Here is a 10,694-nt window from a genome sequence, read left to right on the forward strand (position 1 = left end):
GGGGGCTTCTCATAATAGTAAAATAACAGGGTGAGTAGTTTGACCTCAGTCAATTTAACACCAAAATTCATTCCTTTTTTTAAATAAAAATAAAAAAAATCCCTCTTGGAATTGCTCAAGAGACAACACAGGGGTGAGGAGGGAGGGATCAGATTACTCACTGTAACACAGGCAGAAAGCAGGCTCAAGGGGAAAGCCAATGAGGGCATTAGATGCCTAAAAATCTAGCTGCCCAAAAATAACAAAGAGCAGCAATTTAAATGAGGCAACTCAAGGATAATTTCAGGGGAACTTTTCTCCCCATCTAGCAAATCAATAGAAGAACCTGAACACACAAGTAAATAGACAATCTAAACACATAAAGACAGATGAGGCACAAGCACAGATAACACAAATGCAACAGAATTTTTCAAACTGACAATCTCAACACATATCCACAAACACCGTCTAATGGCAAATTCCTGAAGTCTCAGGAATGCCGTGAGGGGAGATTCTCTCTTAAACTGGTAAGATCGGGATATAATGAATAAGAAGGAGCTGGTGCAGGAGGAGGAGGCCAAATTTCATTCTCCTGTATAACTTTATTTCTTTTTTTCTATTTCTTGTACAATTTTATTGTCTGTCTGACTTTCTATAGAGAAATGTCTTTTAGCTCGCTCCATTCCCCGAAAGCATTTTTCACTATACTAAATATCAAGAAATCTAGTTCTTTAAGATAATCAGGGCATTCTTGTTCGTAGCTAGTCATCTGCTCTCCTACTATTTTCCATTTTTCAGGGGTTAATTCTATATCTCGAAGCCATGGTGAAACAGTATGAATTCTTTCTATGAAACTCTTTTAAATCTGGAAGATTTATAGTTACTCCTTGCTTTTTTACAGTTTTATGTAATTGTTGAACCCAAACTTCCTGTTTTTCTAGTTTAATTATGGGTAACAAATTTCCCATCTTCCCGACATTTTTCGGGGTACTCTCCCTACTTCCAATCTTTCTGTTTCAACAGGGCCCCGGTTCCTATCCTGCCCTATTACCATCCCTGTTTGGGCTCCACTTTAAAAATCCTTTGACTTTTCCTTTTGGGCAGCCAGGTCATACTTTTTTCCAGGGTCTTAGGGGCACCAAAAGACACGACCAGCATGTTCAATATTAAGAGTTCAAAGCAGGAGAGATGAGTAATAAGTTTTATTAACAGGCCACTACATCTCTGCATTTGTAAGCAGACAGTCCTTTTTTGTACATGTAAGACCACTCTATCAGCCTCTTTTAGGTATGCAAAACAGTATAACTCAAAGATCTTTCTGAGGCTTCCTCTTTCACTATAGATGTTCTCTTTTCTATCAACTTCAAAGGGGTAAGATAATGGTTAAGTAAAGAAGGACCAGAGCTCCACCCTGAGTACAGAGCACACTTAGATATTTTCTATCAGAGCATTCTGACCTTGTGGAAACATCTGGGTCTCATGTTTTCTCAAGAGAACTTCATGGCCAGCATTCTTAACTTTAACCCTTTAAATAATATATTGTAAAAATGTAGTCAATGGGTGAAAAATGTAATTCAATGGGAAAAAGGGAAAGGAGAGGTAGAATGGGCTAAGATATTTCATGTAAAAGAATCACAAAAAAAGCTTATTCAATGGAGAGGAAGGGGGGAGATGAGGGAGAATGAGGAAGCCTTCATTCTCATTGGAAATGGCTTAGAGAGGAAGAAAAATACATACTTAATAGGGTATAGAAATCTAGAGGGAAAAAAAGAAGAGTATGGGATTAAAGGGGATGGGGGAGGGGAGGAGGATGTAGATGATAGAGGAGAGGTTAAATCATGGGAGAGAGTAGTCAGCTACATCATTTTGTTTGACTTTTTCAAGGTGGCAGAATTGAGTGGCCTGTCTGTGACCACCAGGCTGGGTGGTTGCTATGTCTCTGGGATGGTATGTAGGCTTGGGGTCTCCTGGCTTCAGAGCTAGTAATCTGTCTGCTGTGCCACTTGGCTGCCACATAAAACACATTTGAAGAGTAACAGAGAGAAAGGAGAAATAAAATATACTAAATGGGAGTGGGGAGCAAGGAATGGAGGAAATTACAATGAGCAACAGCAACTGTGGAAAAATGTGGAAGTAATTTCTCCGATGAACTTATCAAAAAGAATGCAATCTATCCCAGAGATAGAGCTGATGGTATTTGAAAACAGACTGAAGCACATTTTTTCTCCTTCTTTCACTTCATTTCTCATGAAGTATTTTTTATTTTTGTTGGGGAAGGGGGGTTTATGTTTACTCTTGGGTTAACAATACTATTTTAGTAATGTGTAAATAAATAGAAATGTAAATTAAAAAATAAATTTCAAAAAAATTTCAAAAATATATATGATGAATGGAAGTTGACACCAATTACAGTAAGTAAACAAGCTAATGGGGTAAGCATGCCCATAAAATGAAAATGGTTAGAAAAACCATAATTCTACAATATCTTACTTACATGAAACTTATTTAAAGCATAGAAATACACTGAAAAAATATAAAGGACTAAAGCAGAATCTTTCTTCAGCTGAAGCAAAAAAAAAAAATCAGAGATAGCCATCATGAACACAGATAAAGCAAAACCAAAAATATATCTAGGCAACTTTATGAAAATATAAAGGAATTATCCTATTACTCAGCAGTATATGGCAACTCCACAGTGCTTAAATGTGTACTGAGCATAAAAAAATTCACAAACAAATGCAGGAAAAGGAGAAGTAATTAAACTATCCTTTGAAATACAACTTTAAAAATTACACTGAATATGGTCAATGGAAAGTAAATTAAAATTAATTTCAAACTGCTTAGTTTAATACTAAAACTAATTATGTCAAAGAACAAATTATAATTTCCTTAAAGAAAATGAGAACAATGAGATAACATGTTAAAATTTGAGGTGTGCAGCCAAACAGTACTTAGGGGAAAATGTATATCTCCAATTGCTTGCATCAATAAAATAGACCAGAAACATCAATTAAGTGGGCCTGCAAATAAAAAAGAATAAATTTAAAATCCCATATTATTCAAACAACAAATTAGAATCTTGAAAATCTAAGGAGAGATTAATAAAATTTGAAGTAAGAAAATCATCGGACTAATAAAACTAAAAGCTGATTTCATGGGAAAAAAACTAAGAAGATAGATAAATATTTGATTATTTTATTTTTTTTTAAAAATGAAAGGAATGAATTCTCCACCAAAGAAGCAGATTAAAAGAACTTTCAGGAATTATTTTGTCCAATTACATGCCAATAAACATAACAATATTAAGGAAGAGAATGAATAGATACAAAAAAGATAGAATGCACAAATTAAGAGAAGAAAAAAATAGAATACTTTAAAAATCTAATCTAAGGGAAAAGAAAATGAACATAAAAATAATTTTCCTGAAAAAATCCTCAGGGTCAGATAGCAAAGAATTGGAAATTGAAGGGATATCCATAAATCAGGGAATGGATGAACAAGTTGTGGCACATGAATATCATGTAATAATTTTATACTATAAGAAATGAGGAGTAGGCTGACTTCAGGGAAAAGAAAATTTGAAAAGACTTACATGAACTGATGTTGAGTGAATGGAGCAGAAACAGGAAAATATTGTACACAGTTACAGCATCATTTTGGCATGTTTAACTTTGATAAACAGCTCTTCTCCACAATACAGTGATCAAAGACAATTATAAAACACTTGTGACAGAAAATACTACCCACCTCCAAATGAACTGTGGGACCAAAATGAAGATTGATGTATCAGTATTTTCACTGTTTAAAATTTATATTTTTGTTTTTTTCTCTCTCATAGTGTTCCTTTTTGTTCTGCTACTCTTCACATCATGACTAATATGGGAATGTGTTTAACATGATTATTCATGAGAAACTTATATAAGATTGCTTGGGAAGTGGGGAAGGGAAAAGGAAGGGAGAAAAATTAGAATTCAAAATTTTGCAATGACAACAGAAGTAACAAAAATAATGCAGAGACTAAAAAGAAACATTGTTTCTTTATGGGAGAGTAGCCTCTTGAGAAGTCTGGAACCTGGAGATTCATTATCTAACCTAGAGTACAGCAAATAGATTATTTTAACCACAGTATAATGAGCATTAAAGGAATAATGGGAAACCAATCTAAAAAGTTAGACTGGAGCAAGATATGAAAGACAGCAAATGTCAAACAAAGGAGATTGTATTTCATCTCATAGGTAATGAAACTTCTTGATTAGGAAATAAATAAAAGGAATAATAGGGGAAGAAGAGAAGAAGGGAAAGGGTGATGGGAAGAAACCATAAAGGATAGATTTGTGTTTCTACAGCTTCAAACTTTTTACTTTTTGTTATTCCCCCCATAAACTGTTGCTTTGCCTTCATGGAACTGAGGCTTTTCAATTTGTAACTCCTTTGAGATTTCGAATCTAATAATAATGTCTCTCTTTCATTATGCAATAAAATTATGACTTCAGGAAAGTAATGTCCTGATAAGCACATGAACTGGATTTAGAAGAGGGGGTGTTATACTAAGTCACCAGGCTCAATTCCTCTTTCAAATCTATTTGTGTCCAGTGACCAGATATCAATCAGGATGACTAGAGATGACTCTGGATGTGAGGCAGTCAGGGATAAATGACTTGCCCAAGATCACACAGCTAATTTATATCACGTATCTAAGGCCAGATTCATTCTGTCCTCCTAACTCCAAAGCCAGTGTTCTTTCTGGTTTTGGAGTAAGCATCTTAAATAAAATATTAGCAAGGAAATTAATAAAATAGTTCTTACAGATCATGCAAAATGATCCAATGGGAATTACTCCTGGAATGCAGGAATGGTTTACTATTAGGAATACCATCAGCATAATTAACCATGTCAATAATAAAATCAAGGAAAATCATTTATGCAGAAAAAGACTTGGAAAATGTAATACTGATTTCTATTAAAACCACTGGCAGGCATAGGAATAAACTTTACCTTAAAATGAAAAATAACATTTATCTAAAATAATCATCAAGCATTACTTGTATGATCATGTTAGAAGCCTTCCCAACACAATGAGATGTGAAAAAAGAATGCCTTTTTCTCACCACTATAATTGAGTATTGTAAAGGAAATGTTATTTTATGACATCAGAGAAGACAAAGAAATAAAAGGAATTAGAGAAGACAATGAGGAAAAAATATTACTCTTTGCAAATGATATGTTGTTATGCTTAGAGAACCCTAGAAAATTAACTAAAAGTTTGCTTGAAATCATAAACAATTTTATCAAAGCTTCAGGATAAAGCAGAAATTAATACATATCTTCCATATTTCTATCAATTACCAACAAATTCCAGTCACAGGGGATAGAAAAATTCCATTTAAAATAATTGTGAACAATATAAACTATTTTGCCTCCTGGCAAAAAATCCAGAACCTCTATGAACACAATTATAAATCATTATTAATACAAATTAAGTCAAATTTAAAGAATGGGAAAATATTAATTGTTCCCAGGTGGTCAGAGCATATCTCTAAATCATCTGTTTATTCAGTTTCATGCCAATAAATCTATCAAAATTATTTTAAAATTGGAAAAAATGACAAAATTCATCTTTGATCAGGATATCAAGGGAATCCAATCAAAATTGAGATCCATACCAGATCTCAAACTATATTAAAATGTAATTATCAAAACAATCAGGCTAAAATTAGAATGGTGGATAAGTGGAATAGATTATGTACACAAATGACCATATATAATGTCCATAGTAATCTATATGATAAACCCAAAGATCTAAGCTTTTGGGGGGTGAGTCATTATTTGCTGGAAACTTCTGGGGAAATTGGAAAATAATGTGGGACAAACTAAATAGCAATATTTCAAACTATATGCCAGGATGAGGTCAAAATGGGTACATGATTTACACCTAAAGGGTGATACCATAAGTGCCTTAAGTAAGACTTATGAAAAATGGAGGAGCAAACAATATATAGAAAGCATTAAAATGTAAAATCCAAAATTAGAAGCAAAGTTGAAAACAGGAGAGAGAGAGAGGTGGGGATTTGGTGCAGAGTATCTCTGATAAAGACCTCATTTCTCAAATACAGAGAGAGCCAAGACTAATTTATGAGAATAAAAGTCATTCATTAATTGATAAATGGTAAAAGAATATGAAAAGACAGTTTCAGATAAAAAAATAAAAATTATCTATAATCATGTGAAAATAAAATTCTCTAAATCATTATTGATTAGGAAAATGAAATTATAACAACTCTGAAGTACCATCTGATTCCTGTTTGATTTGTTAATATGACAAAAAATATGATAATTGTCAGTGATGATGTGGAAAAACTGGGACATGAATTATTGGTGTAATTGTGAACTAATCCACCTAATCTGGAGAGCAATTTGGAATGATGTTCAAAGACTAAACTGAACATAACCTTTGAACCAACAATATCACTGATAGATCTGTGCCCTAAAGAGATTTTTTTTTTGCAAAAAAGAAAATGACTTAGTTGTACAAAAGTAATTATAGTAGTTCTTTTTATTGTGGCTGAGAATTGAAAATCAAATTAATATCTATCCATTGGGGAATGGCTGAACAAAATGTAGTATATGGTTGTAATGGAATGTTATTGTGTTTTTAAAATGGACAAGCAGGTGACTTCAGAAAAACCTAGAAAGACTTATATGAACCAAGTAAACTAAAGTGACTAGAACCAGATAAATATTGTACACAGTAACAACAATAATATATGATGAAAAACTGTGAATGACTTTGCTATTCTCAACAATCTGAAAAGACTATTGATCAAACATACTATGCATCTTCAAACAAAGAAATAATATTGCATGAATGCTATTCCTTTCTTTTTCCAGTATTTTTTGTACTATAATTATTTGGAAATGTTTTACATCATTGCACATACATGACCTCTATCAGATGCTTACTATGTCTAGAAGAGGAGAAGAAAGAGAGTAAGAGAGAAATAGAATTTGAAATTCAAACTTTAAAAAACATAAATAGCTTTAACATAAAATTGGGAGAAATAACATCATTATAAAAATCATTCCTTAAAAATTAGACTTTGGCAAATGGAAACTAATGATTCCATGTGATAGCAAAAATGAATTAAACAAAGTCAAAATAATGGAAATTAGATAAAATGCAAACTATATCATTGAAGAACAAGAGACCTATAAATAGACTGAGGAGAAATAATTTAGGAATTATTTAAGTTACTGAAAACTCTGAGAAAACAAAGTCTGGATACAAAATTTAAGAAATCACCAAAGAAAACTACCCATATATCTTAGATCCAGGATATAGAATGTAAATTGAAAGAATTCACACTCAGCTTATAAAAGGAATCTTAAATGAAATTTCTCAGAAACAGTATAGTCAAATTCCAGAATTTCCAAGTCAAGGAAAAATTTAGACACAACTCAAAAGAAATAGTCCAAATATGGAAAAACAGTCAAGGATCACACAGGATTTAGCTGCTTACAAATTTAAGTAGTAGAGATCTTGAAACATGATGTTCCAGAAGTCAACAAAGCTAGTATTTCAACGAAGAATAACTTACCGAAGAAAACCGAACATAATCCTAAAGGGAAAATGATTTTTAATGAAATGTAAGATTTTAAAGCATTTCTGATGAAAAGCTGAAACTTGACATTCAATCAGAACACTCAAGAGAAGTAAAAAAAAAGTAAACATGAAAGAGTAACCATAATGGGCTCAATATAGCTAAACTATTTATATTGCTATATGGGAAGAGGATACATCTAACTCCTAATACCTTTATCATTTTTTGAAGAATAACTAAAGGAATTTAAAATAAAAATAAGGAAAGAGTGTCAGTAACTTATATTGAAATGATCTTGAAGAGTTAGGAAAATTTCTCTCTCACACACACACAAAAAAACTGCACAGACATTTTAAAGAATGAAACTGAAATTATCCATAATCAAATGAAAATGGTCTAAATGACTATTGATTAGAGAAATACAAATTGGGATACAATGGGGTATAACTAATGCCCCTCAGAAATTTCAAATGCTTGAGAGGATGAAGAAAAATTGGTGCTCCAGATCCTGGTGACTGGAGGAGTGGTTGCAACAGGTTCTAAATAGAAGAGTCTGTGGGCCAGATTTTCTCAGACTCTGAAAGCAGAAGCCCAGGGAAGGAAGCTGATTATCAGCAGACTAAGAAAGACAAGGTAAAATCCCTGAACCCAAGAAACCAAAAGAAGATTCATCCTTGGACTTGTCATAGAAGAACTGGAAATGAAGGATCATTGCTACTCTAACTTGGAAGACACCAGGTTATATGGAAATCAGATGCAGAAGTAGGAGGAACACCAGAAGAGAAATTTGAGTGAAGTACCAAATCTTCACACAGTTTCTACTAGAAAATTCTCTGAAATGCAATGAACATTGGAAAGACTTTTATTACCCCTATTCACACTATACAGAAACCTATTGAATGTAAGAATATGGAAATACCTTCAGTCCCAGGTCATGTTTGGCCTTGCATCAAATGATTCATACTGGATTGAAAGTACCACTTGTGTAAAAATGTGGGAAAGCCTTCATTTATATTTCAGGTCCTTTCAAATACTAGAGAATTCACAATGGATAAAAGTCTCATACATGTGATAAATGTATAAAAACCTTTAATCATAGTTCAAGATTTTCAAAAAATACCAGTGGATTCACACTGGAGAGAAGATTTATACTTGCAAGGATTATGGGAAAAACTTCAGGTAATGCTGGGAGATACATATCCATCAAAGAGTTCACACTGACATAAAATCTTGTAAATATAATTAATTTGAAAAAAACTTTCATCACAATTCAACCCTTACTACCCTGCAGAGGTGACATTTTGTAAAAAGCAGAATATATAAAATAAATATAGGGAAGATGTCATCCAGAGCTCAAAAATTATCCTCCACCAAAGTCAATGAAAAGATTAATTAATAAACAAATAGAAGAGAATGTTGCCAAGTTACAAAGAACCATTTTGACTCCTAAAGGAGAGATGATGCAATATGCCAACCTTGGTCAGAGAAAGAAGCCCAAATGTGTAGAAATTTTTTTTCAGATTCTTCCCTATAAATTGATTGGTCTTAACTTTACTTTTCTTCTATTCCTTTTTTGAAACAAGAATGTTATGTGTTACATGATACGGCTTCAATGTTATATGATAAGCCTCTTTGGAGGTAGCAGGAATACAAGGGAAATTTATGAAAAGTAAAAACAAAATTTATCTAAATGTTTTCTATGGTTAGACATATTTAAAAATTGTCTTTTTCTTTTCTTACCATTTCAGAGGATTTTGGGGAGAGGGCATGGGCGAAAGAGAATTTGGAACTGAAAATAAAAAATAACTAACTTCACAGTCAAAAGAAAAAAACTTTCAGAAATCTCTTATACTAATTTAACTAAGATATCAAAGAAATTGTACTGAACATAAAAAAAAATCTAGATGTATCTTTGAGGTCTGTGTTTCTTAGCATTTAGAAAGTGTTTCCTGTTAGAGTAGAGTGAATGAGGTTTCTTTGTTCTAGGGCTCTTGTAATTCTTTGCATTGAATAAAAGAATGCAGATGGTTTATTTAATTTATTAAGTAATAAATTTGATTTGTTTTCTGATATTTTAAAAGTATTGACACTTCCTCCTGCATAGTTGAAATCTCTCAGTCTTTACATTTTGGTTATTCAACAAATTAATAAAAGAAATTCTTGTTTCATATAATAAAAGAAAAGAAAATAGGTGCACGAATAGAATGTTGGTGGATTTGTACACTGATCCGATCATTCTAGAAAAATAATTTGAAACTATGTCCAAAATGTTATGAAATTATGCATACCATTTGACCTACCAACTACTACTAGGTCAATTTCCCCAAAAAGAAAAAAGGAACCTAGTATATAAAATAGTTATATCAATTATTTTTGAAATTGCAAAGAACTAGAAATCAAGGGGATATCATCAATTGAAGAATGGCTGAAGAAATAGTTCCAAAGTACTTATAATGAAAAACTGCTTATTATCTTGGGTATATACAAATTGAAATATAACTTCCTATTTTTATTTTTGTGGTATTGCTAATATCTTTGTGAAAAAACATTTTGTATGATTTCACATTTATAATTGATATTATTTTGCTTGCCTTCTCATTCATTGAGGAAAGGTTGGAGAATGTGGGAAGTTTTTTAACTCAAAATTTAAAAAAAGGAAATTACATTAAAGATAAATTACAATGAAAAAAAATAAAAATTGGAAACAGGAAAGTTTAGTTGGGAGAAAAAAATAGTGGGGAAATATGTACCATGTACTTGTTATAATAGATTTTAATATAGTTCTTGATGCTCAAAAAAGAAGGAAATTTATCCAATCACTAATGATTGGTTGAATTCTATTTTATAAATCATGATATTCTTGCTATAAATTAAATCAGATAATAAAGGAAGTTGCACCTAAATGGAAGGATGAATGTATAAATGTTCTTTGTGGAGAGGAAAATAATGAATTAGTGGATTTTTTTTATTTTTCATTTTTCATTAAAATAATAAGAAAAAATTATTTCATGACACATTGAGTCATCTCATATTGCTGTTCTTCATAGGATGAGAAATCCTAAAATGAATTCAATAGGACTTTCACATCAACATTTATTTTGTTATGTGACAGTTTCT

Source organism: Macrotis lagotis, chromosome 7 (genome assembly GCF_037893015.1).
Source record: "Macrotis lagotis isolate mMagLag1 chromosome 7, bilby.v1.9.chrom.fasta, whole genome shotgun sequence".
Classification (NCBI taxonomy): domain Eukaryota; kingdom Metazoa; phylum Chordata; class Mammalia; order Peramelemorphia; family Peramelidae; genus Macrotis; species Macrotis lagotis.